This window comes from Aethalodelphis obliquidens, unplaced genomic scaffold (genome assembly GCF_003676395.1).
Source record: "Aethalodelphis obliquidens isolate GAN/ISIS:26980383/991018 unplaced genomic scaffold, ASM367639v1 scaffold4, whole genome shotgun sequence".
NCBI lineage: Eukaryota > Metazoa > Chordata > Mammalia > Artiodactyla > Delphinidae > Aethalodelphis > Aethalodelphis obliquidens.
Genome location: NW_020837948.1, coordinates 37,355,412 through 37,370,244, shown reverse-complemented (window position 1 = coordinate 37,370,244; position 14,833 = coordinate 37,355,412).

Below are 14,833 nucleotides of genomic sequence, written 5' to 3'. Positions count from 1 at the left end.
GGGAGGTGTGGTCCATGCATAACGCAGGTACACAATCACAGTGAGGGGAGAGAGGAGGACAAAGGGCAGAGAAAATATGTTTAAAGTTTTCTTGTCTTGCAATACAATATGAATTTGATTTCACAATACAATTATTTTGGATAACTTTTCCTACAAAACACTTCTATAATGAGATTCAAGGTTTTTTTTACATTATATTCTAAATCCTTTACTAAATTTTGTCAGCAAACTATATTCTTGGGTGAATTTTTTCTTGAAAGAGCTGAAATTAATAAACACTGATTTCATCCCAAATTCATTTGAGATCTGTTTCTCAGAAAAAAACACTTGAGTCACTAGCTCGATTTTTGCAGGCTTTTGAGATATTCCTTACATACAGATTATAAACAGGAAGCACTGGAGTACCCACTGGATTCACAATTAGGATGGAAAGGCTGGGGGTGGAGACTATAGACCACTTTTATTATAGTGTAATTAACATAACACACAGCACTGAAGTAAGTCAAAAGATGCTTAATTCATTTTATCAGGTGATTGTGATAGTGATGAATAAGATTTGTATCTTTTGGAACAGTATTTGTTCATGCCCAGAACGTGATAAGGGAAGAGAAATGTTGCCATTACCTGGTAGTTTAGAATTGCTAAAATGTAGCTGTGACCAAAGAAGCTGACCTTCAAGGTGGTTTGAAATGTGCCTGCCTGCTGCTTTTTCTTCCCATGTATCAAGTGCCATTGAGGATAAAGAAATGTGGTGCAGTTACTCATTTGTTGTCACTGGCTTATTTTTAGCACTTTAAGCTTGGATGGATCCCCCTGCCCTCACACACTCCTTGTTTGTTTCTTTTCCATATTGTCAAGAGTCTGACAGTTGCTTGCCTGTGCACTATTAGCCTTTTGCTTTTTCTTTTGGAAGATAGTAAAGGTCAAATATTTCTCTAGATGAGTAAAAGTAGTTGGTAATCAATAAAGTTCAATTCAAATAGCTCAGAAGATAGAATTTGTAAGAAAAAAGTTCACTGTTTCCTCTGCCAAAAGATTGTGAACACCAGGAGGTTTGTTTTCATTAAACACCACTGGCTCACACAAACAAGGCATTTTATTGGCCTTTTGAAGTTCTCTAATAAATAAGAGAAGAAATAGTACCATAATCGGTATCTTCGAGTCACTAAAGCTTGGTTCATATCGACAGTGCGTGGAAAGAAATTAGAAAACTCTGACTTAGTTTATTCTATTTAATTCTAGTTATAGAAAGTGTGAACCTTATAGGTAAGCACTTATTAGGTGAGTTTATGAAATTAGTTTACTGATGGTTAATGATTATCCATACACACACTACTATATATAAAATAGATAACAAATAAGGACCTACTGTATAGCACAGGGAACTCTCTCAATACTCTGTAATGACCAAATGGGAAAAGAATAAAGAGTGGATATATGTATAACAGATTCACTTTGTGTACACCTAAAACTAACACAACATTGTAAGTCAACTCTACCCAATAAAAATTAAACAAAATATATGGAAGATTTTGTTTTATTTGTAATTCAAAACATCAAGCTTTACTTAATGGTATATTAAATATAGCACTTTTTGTTTCTGGTAAATGATCAGCTGTTTAAAAAAAAGTATTTCTAAGCCCCTCAGTCATTTAAAAATTGGCATTTATTGTGAAAAGAAGAGGGACAACTATTGGGTTCTATTTCTTTTTTGTTTTTTAACATCTGTCATTACTTTATTTAGAAGTTCTACCACTGAGATTTTCTACTGAAGCTGTGAATATTCATGTAAGTCTCTATCTCAGTATTTTATAGACTAATATTATAAACTTTATCCTAGAAAACAGAATATATCTGAATTTCATCTGAAGTGTGGAAGCTAAAACATATGGAGAATCATTTTGATTTAGGTGAAAATTTAGCTAAGACTGAAACAATATGCAATTAGAAGGTATGAATCCTATAAAATTATAAAATGGAAAAAACCTCACTGAATCCCATGTTCTTTGTATGCTAAAAGAGTAATGCATGCTTTTGGTACCTGAGAAGCCTGATGGAGAAATGTAGCAGGAAAAAGAAAGTGGGGCGTGAGAGGATGGTCATGTCTCAGGCGAGTCCCTGGGACGGCCGCCAAGTGTGGGTTCTCGGCTTCCTGCTGGAAAGAAATCAAGGGTGAGCCATAGTAAAGTGAAAGAAGGTTTATTCAGGGAGCAACACACCCCACAGACAGAGTGTGGGCCATCTCAGAAGGCAAGAGACCCCAAAATGTGGGGCAGTTAGTTTTTATAGGCAGGTAATTTCACAGGCTAGTGAGGGGGAGAATTATTCCAACTATTGGGGAGGAGGGGCAGAGATTTCCAGGAATTGGGTCACCTCCCACTCTTTGGCCTTGCATGGTAGGCCTAGGAACTGTCATGGTGCCTGTGGGTGTGTAATTTAGCATGTTAATGTATTACAGTGAGCGTACACTGAGGCTCAAGGTCTAGTGGAAGTCGACTCATTCACCATCTTGGGCCTAGTTGGTTCTAACCAGTTTATGTTGTGTCCTCAATGGCTATGTCATTCTTCTAAAGGTTGTGTCCTGCCCACTTCTTGTCTCAGAAATATGGACAAAATAGCTTAAGTCAAACATTATAAACTTAAAATCATCATTCTATTTGAAATAATATACCCTAAAAGTATATAATTAAGATAAATCAACTTACGTTGTTACTGTCAATTGTGACAACTCACTCACATAACCTCTATAACCTCTATTCATAACTTAAGAGTTTACAAATCACTTTAACCTAAGTTATTTTGCCTATTCATGAGAGATTGAAAAGACAGCTGGATATTACTTTTTAAAAACTTCTCATTAAAATATAACAATTTTACCATTTTAACCATCTTTCAGTGGCTGTTCTAAGAATGTCTGTCAGATGTATGGTGAAATTAGCGTGGCACAGGAGGAGATTAGAATGAGGCTTGGAAGGACGAAGTTGATTAGATTCAGAGGTTGAACAGAGGGGGTTACCACATGCCATGCAGGGTCTTGGGGAAAGCCGCGGTCTGGTCAGGAGGAGAAGTGAGGAGTGAGAAGAGAGCTTGGGCCATGGCCTTTATGGCGGTTTCTGTGGAAAATGTAAGGCAAAGATTCCTTGCTCAACGAAGCTTTAGTGAGACTCCTAAAGTATCTAGGCCCCTCTGTTCACTCCCTTGTAAAATCCAGTTTTAGCAAGAACACTGCTAAGTCCATTTGGCAAAAATTCCTCACTCTTTATCTGAATACCCTCCATATTTGAGTTCTTCGTCCTCTACCATCCCCTAGGTGTTGTCTGACTACACTGGCCTCCCTTTAGTAAGAATCCTGTTAGGTCTATTTAGCCAAAACTCCACTTAACCTGGATGTTTTCTCAGTAATTTTCCATCCACTGATCTCCACCCATCTCCTTGGTTATAAATTCCCACTTGCCCGTGCTGTGTTTGGAGTTGAAGCCAACCTCTCTCCTCTACTGTAAAATCCCATTGAAGTGGTTTCTATGCCTGTTGTGATGGTTGGTCCTGAATAAAGTCTATGGTGTTTTAACAAATATCACTGAATAATTTTTTGTTAAACACAGGATAAACAGGTTAAGATTGGCTAGTAGGAGTGATTTCTAAGGGCTTTGGGCTATAGGGATGGTTTCTAGTTGTCTGGTACCTGGCTTTGGGATGATTAAGGCAGAGGAAAATATTCTCTTCTTCTGGAGTGTCTGGGCCAGATAGAGGAGGTATGGCTCTGGACTGGTTAGTTTGCATATGAAAAATGTGCTCAGCTGAGCCCTTTGTTATCTCTAAGAACTAGCCAGTCCTGGGAGGGGCGGTTTCTCCACAAATGCCAGAGCATCAGGATACAGAAAATAAGAAAACATAGTTAATATAATTAGCCCTGTTATAAATGCCAAATAGGATGCCAAATAGAAACATACAGAATCTAAGAAAATAGATGCCACGGAATAGCGGCATCAAGTATGTTCACAATGTTGTGTAATCCAGTATCCATTTTCAGAACTTTTTCATCTTCCTAAACTGAAACCCCATACCCATTAAACAATAACTTCATTTTCCACTCCTCGCAACCACTGACAACCATCAGTCTACTCTGCCTCTATCAACTTGACTACCCTAGATGACACATATAAGGAGAATCATGCACTGGTCCTTTTGTGGCTGGCTTTTTTCACTTAGCAGTGTGCCTTGAAGGTTCATCCATGTTGACATGTGTCAAAATTTCCTTTTTTAAGGACTTTATTGTATGTGTATATAGTTTATCCATTCATCTGTAGATGGATACTTGGGTTGCTTCCACCTTTTGCTTATTTTGAACAATGCTGCTATGAACATGGGTATACAAATACCTGTTTGAGACCCTGCTTTCAGTTCTTTTGGGTATATGCCCCAAATTGCAGCTGCTAGATCTTCTAACAGGGATGAGCCAAATCTGACTACATGTTGGATCTGCTTCTTTAACTTTTGCTTTCTGATGCTTTTGTTCACCAAAAGGATACTGTCTATACATAATGGCCTGCCTCGGGGAAACCTGTCCCTCTGCCTGAATGTTAAACCAAAGTGCCTTTTTTCAGGGAAGCATCCTGTCCCTGTCCACCTGTGGATGGCTGCAAGAAAGAAGAAATTAACACATCCCCTCCCCGAGGCTGGCCATTCCGGGGAATATTTGCAAAACTTATGGCATTTTTACTTTACTTCCCCATCTCCTCCCCCTCTCTGTGCTATAAAAGAAACTGGCATCCAAACCCCAATAAGATGGTTATTCTGAGACATTAGTCTGCCATCTTCTCGGTCTGCCGGCTTTCCGAATAAAGTCGTCTTCCTTGCCTGAACACCTCGTCTCCAATTTATTGGCCTGTCGTGTGGCAACCAGAGCGAGCTTGGACTTGGTAACAGATCCTATGATAATTCCGTGTTTAAGTTTTTGAGGAACACCATACTGTTTTTCACAGTGGCTGCATTATTTTACCTTCCCATCAGCAGTGCACGCGAGGCACAAGGTTTCCAGTTTCTCCACAATCTTGCCAAACACTGTTCACCTTCCTCTTCTGCTCCCTTTTCAGCTTTGTCCTTTTCCTTTTTTCTCCTTTTCTTTCCAAGAGTGAGGTTGTATCTCATTGAGGGTTTTTTTTAACATCTTTATTGGAGTATAATTGCTTTACAATAGTGTGTTAGTTTCTGCTTTATAACAAAATGAATCAGCTATACATATACATATATCCTCATATCCCCTCCCTCTTGAGTCTCCCTCCCACCCCTCTAGGTGGTCACAGAGCACCGAGCTGATCTCCCTGTGCTTTGTGGCTGCTTTCCACTAGCTATCTATTTTACATTTGGTAGTGTATATATGTCCATGCCACTCTCTCACTTCGTCCCAGCTTACCCTTCCCCCTCCGCGTGTCCTCAAGCCCATTCTCTGCGTCTGCATCTTTATTCTTGTCCTGCCCCTAGGTTCTTCAGAACAATTTCTTTTTTTTTTTTTTTTTAGATTCCATATATATGTGTTAGCATAAGGTATTTGTTGTTCTCTTTCTGACTTACTTCACTCTGTATAACAGACTCTAGGTCCATCCACCTCACTACAAATAACTCAATTTTGTTTCTTTTATGGCTGAGTAATATTCCATTGTATATGTGTGCCACATCTTCTTTATCCATTCAACTGTAGATGGACAGTTAGGTTGCTTCCATATCCTGGCTATTGTAAATAGAGCTGCGATGAACATTGTGGTACATGACTCTTTATTTTTTATTTTCTTGCAGTACGTGGGCCTCTCACTGCTGTGGCCTCTCCTGTTGCGGAGCACAGGCCCTGGATGCGCTGGCTCAGTCGCCATGGCTCATGGGCCCAGCCGGTCCGCGGCATGTGGGATCCTCCTAGACCGGGGCACGAACCCATGTCCCCTGCAACAGCAGGCGGACTTTCAACCACTGCGCCACCAGGGAAGCCCCACGACTCTTTTTGAATTATGGTTTTCTCAGAGTATATGCCCAGTAGTGGGATTGCTGGATCATATGGTAATTCTATATTTAGTTTTTTAAGGAACCTCCATATTGTTTCCATAGTGGCTGTATCAATTTACATTCCCACCAACAGTGCAAGAGGGTTGCCTTTTCTCCACATCCTCTCTAGCATTTATTGTTTGTAGATTTTTTGATGATGGCCATTCTGGCCAGTGTGAGGTGATACCTCATTGTAGTTTTTTTTTGTTTTGTTTTGTTGTTAAATTTATTTATTTTTGGCTGCGTTGGGTCTTCGTTGCTGTGCGTGGGCTTTCTCTAGTTGCGGTGAGTGGGGGCTACCCTTTGTTGAGGTGCACAGGCTTCTCATTGTGGTGGCTTCTCTTGTTGCAGAGCACAGGCTCTAGGCGCACAGGCTTCAGTAGCTGTGCCATGTGGGTTCAGTAGTTGTGGCTTGTGGGCTCTAGAGCACAGGCTCAGTAGTTGTGGTGCACGGGCTTAGTTGCTCCATGGCATGTGGGATCTACCTGGACCAGGGCTTGAACCCGTGTCCCCTGCATTGGCAGGTGGATTCTTAACCACTGTGCCACCAGGGAAGCCCCTTCATTGTAGTTTTGATTTGCATTTCTCTAATGATTACTGATGTTGAGCATCCTTTCAAGTGTTTGTTAGCAATCTGTATATCTTCTTTGGAGAAATGTCTGTTTAGGTCTTCTGCCCACTTTTGGATTGGGTTGTTTGTGTTTTTGATATTGAGCTGCATGAACTGCTTGTATATTTTGAAGATTAATCCTTTGTCAGTTGCTTCGTTTGCAAATATTTTCTCCCATTCTGAGGGTTGTCTTTTCGTCTTGTTTATGGTTTCCTTTGCTGTGCAAAAGCTTTCAAGTTTCATTAGGTCCCATTTGTTTATTGTTCTTTTTATTTCCATTTCTCTAGGAGGTGGGTCAAAATGGATCTTGCTGTCATTTATGTCATAGAGTGTTATGCCTATGTTTTCCTCAAAGAATTTTAGTGTCTGACCTTACATTTAGGTCTTTAATCCATTTTGAGTTTATTTTTGTGTATGGTGTTATGGAGTGTTCTAATTTCATTCTTTGACATGTAACTGTCCAGTTTTCCCCACACCGCTTATTGAATAGGCTGTCTTTTCTCCATTGTGTATTCTTGCCTCCTTTATCAAAGATAAGGTGACCATATGTGTGTGGGTTTGTCTCTGGGCTTTCTATCCTGTTCCATTGATCTATATTTCTGTTTTTGTGCCAGTACCATACTGTCTTGATGACTGTAGCTTTGTAATGTAGTCTGAAGTCCAGGAGCCTGATTCCTCCAGCTCTGTTTTTCTTTCTCGAGATTGCTTTGGCTATTTGGGGTCTTTTGTGTTTCCATACAAATTGTGAAATTTTTTGTTCTAGTTCTGTGAAAAATGCCAGTGGTAGTTTGGTAGGGACTGCATTGAATCTGTAGATTGCTTTGGGTAGTATAGTTGTTTTTATCTTTTTATTTTGAATTAAAAGTAATTGAAGTATAGTTGCTTTACAGTGTTGTGTTAGTTTCTGGTGTACAGCAGAGTGATTCAGTTATATACATATTCATATTCCTTTCCATATGGTTTATTACAGGATATTGAATATATACTGTGCAAGGGATTGGTTTTACACCTGAATACAGAATGCACCTATATTAACAGGAAGGAAGGAAGGGAGGGAAGGTCAAGGTATGGAGATACAGGTGTTGATATGTGGGTAGATGTGAAAGTGGAGCTTGATTGCTGTTCTCTGTTGATCAATTGCTGAATTTTATCAAAGAATTAGGAAGCAGGGTCATAAACTTACAGTGAGAGCAGGAGAGGAGGTGTTAGATACTTGAGAAGAGAGTAGGAGGTATATGATAATCACCTAGGAGAGTAAATGCACCAGGGGAATGCAGTATGATGGCAAGGGGTTTCAGGGGTCTCTAAGACCACCCCTAGATTCCATAATTCACTAGGAAGCCTGACAGGACTGAGCATATAGTTGGACTCACCACTATGATTCATTACAGGAAAAGATATGAACCAAAATCAGCAAAGGGAAAAGGCACATGAGGCAAAGTCCTTAGGAAACGAGGTGCATATTTTCAAGAGTACTTTCCCAGCGGAGTCACACAGGACATGCTCAATTTCTTCAGCAACGAGTTGTGACAACACACGTGAAATGCTGTCGATTAAAGAAGTTCATTAGAGACACATCGCCCAGAGTTTTATTGGGCGCTGGTCTTGTAGGCATCGTCTGCCTAGCACATATTGCAGAGTTCCAGAAGGAAAGCAGGTGTTCAGAATAAACCATATTGTTTGGACAAACACTTGAGGCTCTGTGAGTCACTCTTATCAGGGAATGGTAGAAGGTCTCCTAAAATTCAAGTTCTCAGATGCCAGCCAAGGGCCAACTTTGCAAGTAGGATAAGGCGAGCTCTGAAAACATGAGATTTGTCTCATTATGGGATGTTTCTGATAAGCTGGAGATTTAGGGAGGGAGAATGAGGCAATGAGAGAAGCAGGTAGGACAGCGCTCTACCTCTAAGCCCAGGCCATGGGAGAAAGAGAGCCAGCATTTTAGAGAGCTGTGTGGGAAGCAGAGTTCTCAGGGAAAGGCAGATTTCTGCTACATGCAGCCAGAAAGTGAGGGGAATGCTAAGAGAAGATAGTGTGGAAACTTTTGCTGATGGTGGACTTTTATTCTGGAAGGCACAGTGGTCAATTTCGAAGATAGGTGTATGTGTATGGGGTGGGGAGGTGAGAGCTGGTAATGAAGAGGGAGTAAGAGCCACTGAGAGTTCAAGTATGGAAAATGAGGAAGGACCTGAGTGAGGATGCTAGTGTTGACTGATGTCAATAGGGATGAATGGCATCATGAAATTGACTCTGGTGGATTCAGGAAAGTTAGTGGCTGTGAGACTGTGAATGTTAGAGGTTAGGGAAGGGTTGGTATCTGGGCTTTTCTTTGATGCCTTTCAACAGAGCTGAGGCAATCTGGAAGAGCTGGGTTTTATTCTTGAATTGATGACCTGGTTGATGATGGAGGCAGCAGACCTGGAGTAGAGGGGGGGGATCACTGTCTCAGGAGAGGAGTTGAGTCAGTTCATTCTTGACCTCTGTTGGGTGGAAGGTGACCTTGCAGGAGTGAGCTGATCTTTGAGCCTCTCAGCTGAGGGTAGGCTAAGGTGTAACTTTGATCTTTATCTAGCCTTTGTTCCTTAAACCATTTTTTGGTTGCTCTTTTTAAATAAATAAGAGTACCTGATTTATACAGCAGTGGCAATGCACGTCTGTGTCATAGATCATTTTAGAGCTGACTTTGAAAGCCTGAGATACAGAAAACAAAAGAGCAATTGAAAAAGAGGACGGTGTCCATTTTCCGATTTTCAGCTCCTTTATTTGACTGAGGAGACAGCATCGTCAAAGAGCTGCCAAAGCTTGAAAGACAAAGCCAAACAAAAGCTACTTCCTTAGATAACTTGGTAGTGAGATTGCATGTTCAGGTATACATTGTTTATACATGTATAAACTGTTCATGTATAATTGAAAAAGACAATATAATGAATGCCATAACCAGACTAGGTAAAATAATTGTAGAAAGGTTAAAACTATGAAAGCAACTGTTTAATTTTGTCTTTGTGTAGTCAGTTCTCTGCATTCTCTACAGAGTAAAAGAAAGGTTGCATTCTTTAGAGACTGAAATATTTTTTCTTAAGTTTTAAATTAATCTTGGTCATAAACAAAATCCTTCCACTAAAAAGAATTATTTATATTTCATATCTACATGCACTGTCTTGTCATAAAGTTTAGTGTAACTGCAGCAGCCCTCATCCCATTTTCTATTGCACAAGGGAGCAAAATTTGGATCTAAAAGCAAAATACAGATTAGATAGAACACAGCTTTTATTTATTTCACATAATTCAACCTGTGTGTATTACTCTTCTGTCTGTAAGTTGCATTATATCCAGTCAACATGCTCTATAAGAATACTTTCTAGGAACCAAAAAATATTTATTGACTTTGCTCATTTGGCCTGTCTCCAAACGTTCCATTTTCTTTACATTGGAAAACTCAATGTAAAGTTCCTGTGTAACTTTGAGTACTTTCTAGTGGAGAGCTATGTTGGCTTTGCAGTTTGTCAGCACTAAATGAGGGTGTAGATTAGTTTCTTAATTAAAATAGAAGACACAGCTGGTGCTGTGGCATTCGGGGTGTGGTTTCCTCTCATCATCAATTTCCTCAGAGTTAATTTTGAGATTTTCCCAGCCTGGGACTCCAGAAGGAGATACTGCATTGGGTCTGAGGGTCACAGGTATGGATGAGACCTAAACCTTTACCAACAAAATACAGGTGGTTTGTGGAAAGGGGAATGCTGGACTGAGAGGCTGAACAGTGGGCTTGGACATGGAGTTAGGTGGACTTGAAGGGAAATCCTGGCTCTGCCCATTACTAGCTATGTGACCTTGGATAAGTCACTGAAGTATTCGGAGTCTCAGTTTATCTGAAAAATATAAATGCTGCAGCATTGTTGTAAGAATTAGAGACCCTTTTTGTGAAGTTCCAGCTATATAGTAATTACTCGCTATTTTATTAGAAATATTGATAATAGCATATGATAATGTGCTAAATTTCTTCTCAAGTTGAAATTTTTCTACTTTGTTTTCATTTTATTAAGGAGAAAAAATCATTTCTGTTTTTCTTTTCTCTGTTTAAACCTTGAGCATAGACAATTACATCCTTTAGAGTGTAACTTGCTTATAGCTTCTCTGATGTTGTATTAAAAAACAGCTGTTTTTGATGCCTCTGAATTTCCTTCCTCTGTGTGGGTATCAACCAGGGAGTTAGTCAGTGTGGCTGCCATAATGTGATGTAACTACCTGTTTTGTTTAGGACCAAGGCTGTCATTTGATGGCAGTGCCACATTTATGAACATTTTCATTGGCTTCTTTGGTGATGATGTGTGACAGTTAGTTCCATGTTTATTCATCTCAACAAAATTGTTGTTTTCAGTTTGTAACAAGCTGACCTTTATGCTCTATATAAAGTGAAAACTGGACATTGTTAGTTTTGAGATTTGTTCTGTTTGAGGTTTCATAGGTAAAAAGATGAGCAATACAGTCACAAAAGTACAATAATTTCATTGTCCTTTGTGAGAAATGAAGAGAAACGTTGTCAGGAGACTAAAATGAATCTTAGGATACTAGATGGAAGAAAACAAAACAAAACAAAAACCTCCCACTGGCTATAAAAACAAAACCTACAAATACAAAATATTCACAGTGGCATTCCCCAATGGCTAGAGCTTTTCACTTGGTTGGACAAACTAATAAAATCTATTGAAAATAAGGCAAGATATTTTATGCCTACATATTTGGGTGATAAAAGATAGTGAAACTCCCTCTTTCAAACTCATTTTAAACCCACCAAAGGAAAACCTTCAAATTATTTCAGCCCCTAACTTGACTATATTGGTTGTTCAACTTTAGGAGGTTTCTATTTTTCCCCTGTCCATTATTACGTCGTATTGTTTGTATTTTCTTTGTGACCACTAATGCTTTTTGATGACAGGTTTCAGAACTGACTTATGTGGTCCTGTCCACAGCCTGCAGCCTTCATTCTGCTACAGAAGATTGTTTCTTGTTATTCTTAGTTTCCCTTGGTCTGTAGATGGACTATTAGCGTGGTAGCTGCTACTTCAGCGGTCCTGTCTTTTTTTCTCTTTTTCTTTTTCACAGAACTTATTAAGTTCTGAGGAATGCTTCAAGGCTTTCCCTGTTTATGAAAACAAATTGGTCCTTTGCAAAACATACTTGGTTTTCAAGGAATTTTTACCTCATTGTTCACTATATGAAACTAATTTGTATTGAACATTTCTCAGGGTTCAAGCTCAAATGCCTTCACGGATCAGGCAGGTAACAAATTTGTGAAGTGGGAAGGCAGTAACACTGATAAAAATAAGGATGTGTGGAGTCTGGGGTAACAGAATGGTATGTGACTTCTGTAAATATGTGTATGTAAGTAAAATTAAAAAAAAAAAACTTGGTTAGGCACAATATCTCCATGTGGTCAAATTATTAATGACACATAATGTCTCAATTTAATTCCTCAGTCAGATACTATAAGAAAGATTTTTTTTAAATTCCCATTTTACAGGTTAGAAAGTTGAGCCTCAGAGAATTTAGATAATTTGTCCAAGGCTACAGTAAAGTTTAGAGATTTAAAATCATATCCTCTGGATCCAAATCTCATGTTAATTTCCTCAATATGGTGTTACTTCCATAGTCTTGAATACACTCAGAAGTTGATAAAACAATTTATTCATCCAAAAATTATTTATTAGCTGATAGGGGATTTTCTAAGCACTGGAGAGGAAGTAGAGAATCAACCAAAAAAAAAAAAAAAAAGAATTCTGCTTTCATGGAGTTTATATTCTAGCAAGGGAAAAGTCAACAAAAAATGTCAGCATGCAATATAATTTTTTATTATTCAAAGATTTAGAAAAAAATAAAACTGGGAAAGGGAATAGAGAATGTTGGGAGAATCCATTTAAAAAGGCTGGACGGGGAAGGCCTCACTGAGAATGTGACATCTGGGTGAAGGCCTGAAGCAGGTGAAGGCATACAACCGTGAATGTCGGCCTGTGGCTGGTGTATTCTAGGTGGAAGGAACAAGTGCAAACACCTTGAGGTGAAAGTGTGCCAACTACATGCTTGAATATTGGAAATGGGAGGATGAGAAATCCATGCTACCTAGGAGGAAAAACATCAAAGAGGCCAGTGGGGCTGGAGTGGAGTAGTGAGGGGAGAGCAGTAAGAGGTGGGGGCAGAGAGGTAATGGGCCAGAGGGAGGAGGGGCAGATAAATCACTAGCAAGGCTGCTTTTCACTCTGAGTGGGGTGGAAAGCACTGGGGGATTTTGAACAGAGGAGTGATATAATCTGACTTAGGTTTTATAAGAATCTCTCTGGTTGCCGTGTTAAGAGAAGACTATGGGAAGCGATTGGAAAATAAGAGTTTAGAGATGAAACTGGCTTGGACCCTGGTGATAATGAAGTTAGTGAGAACTCATGGGAATCTGTAAATGTTTGGAAGGTACCACTGGAAGATTTGCTGATAGATAAGGGGTGAGAAACAGAGGGGGGTCGATGAGAACTCTAAGATTTTGGTTTGAGCAACTAGAAGACTGGCCTTGCCATTGACAGTGGTGTGCAGAGTTGATGGAGAGCAGGTTTGGAAGGCCCATCAGATACTCAGTTTCAGGTAGGTTATGTAGGATAGATAGGCCTCTTACATAGTTGAGTGGTGAAGGCAGTTGGATATACATATGTGGAGTTCAAGAGAAGAGATGGGGACTGCAAATACAAATTTGGGTGATACCAACTATATAAATGGCATTTAAAGCCATGAGACTGGATGAGATCACCAAGAAAGTGGGTATAGATAGTGAAGAGCAGGTTCTAAGGACTGAGCCTGGGACATTCCCAAGTAAACCTGCTTAGCTCTAATATAGAGGAAACGTTGACAGCTGTGTTCAGTCTGTAGATTTCTAGAATTTCTTAGTAAAGCATTCCTTTTATAATTTTCTTAAGACATTCTTTAATCGCAATAGTGTTTTTCTTTGACTTAACATCTATTTTGTTCAAAATTAATCCTATTTCAGCTTTCTCTGGTTCGTACTGGATAATATACCTTATAAGAAAGCTTTCTATGTTTGATAAAGTATGTTTTAGGTTTTCCTCAAACAGAATGTAGCTAGATTTTTAAAAATTAATTAGTAAAATACTATTTGTTTCCTTTCAGTCAATGTACGTTTTTTTTAAAAAAAAATATTGGTGGAGTATAATTGATTTAAAAGGGTGTGTGAGTTTGTGTTGTATGAGAGACAGATATATATATATATATATATATATATATATATATATATATATATATACACACACATATCCCCATATCTCCTCCTTCTTGCGTCTTCCTCCCTCCCACACTCCCAATCCCACCCTGCTAGGTGGTCACAAAGCACCAAGATGATCTCCCCGTGGGATGCAGCTGCTTTCCACTAGCTATCAATTTTACATTTAGTAGTGTATATATGTCAATGCTACTCTCTCACTTCGTCCCAGCTTACCCTTCCCCCTCCCTGTGTCCTCAAGTCCATTCTCTATATCTGCGTCTTTATTCCTGTTCTGCCCTTAGGTTCATTAGAACTTTTTTTTTTTTAGATTGCAGATATGTGTTAGCATACGGTATTTGTTTTTCTCTTTCTGACTTACTTCACTCTGTGTGACAGACTCAGGGTCCATCCACCTCGCTACAAATAACTCAATTTGATTTCTTCTTATGGCTGAGTAATATCCCATTGAATATATGTGCCACATTTTCTTTTTTTTTTTTTTTAACACATTTATTGTAGTATAATTGCTTTACAAGGGTTTGGTAGTTTCTGCTTTATAATAAAGTGAATCAGTTATACTTATACATATGTTCCCATATCTCTTCCCTCTTGCATCTCCCTCCCTCCCACACTCCATATCCCACCCCTCTAGGTGGTCACAAAGCACCGAGCTGATGTCCCTATGCTATGCCGCTGCTTCCTACTAGCTATCTGTTTTACATTTGGTAGTGCATATATGTCCATGCCACTCTCTGCTTGTCCCAGCTTACCCTTCTCCCTTCCCATTTCCTCAAGTCCATTCTCTATTAGGTCTGCATATTTATTCCCGTCTTGCTCCTAGGTTCTTCATGACCATTTTTTTTTTTTTTTAGATTCCATATATATGTGTTAGCATACAGTATTTGTTTTTCTCTTTCTGACTTACTTCACTCTGT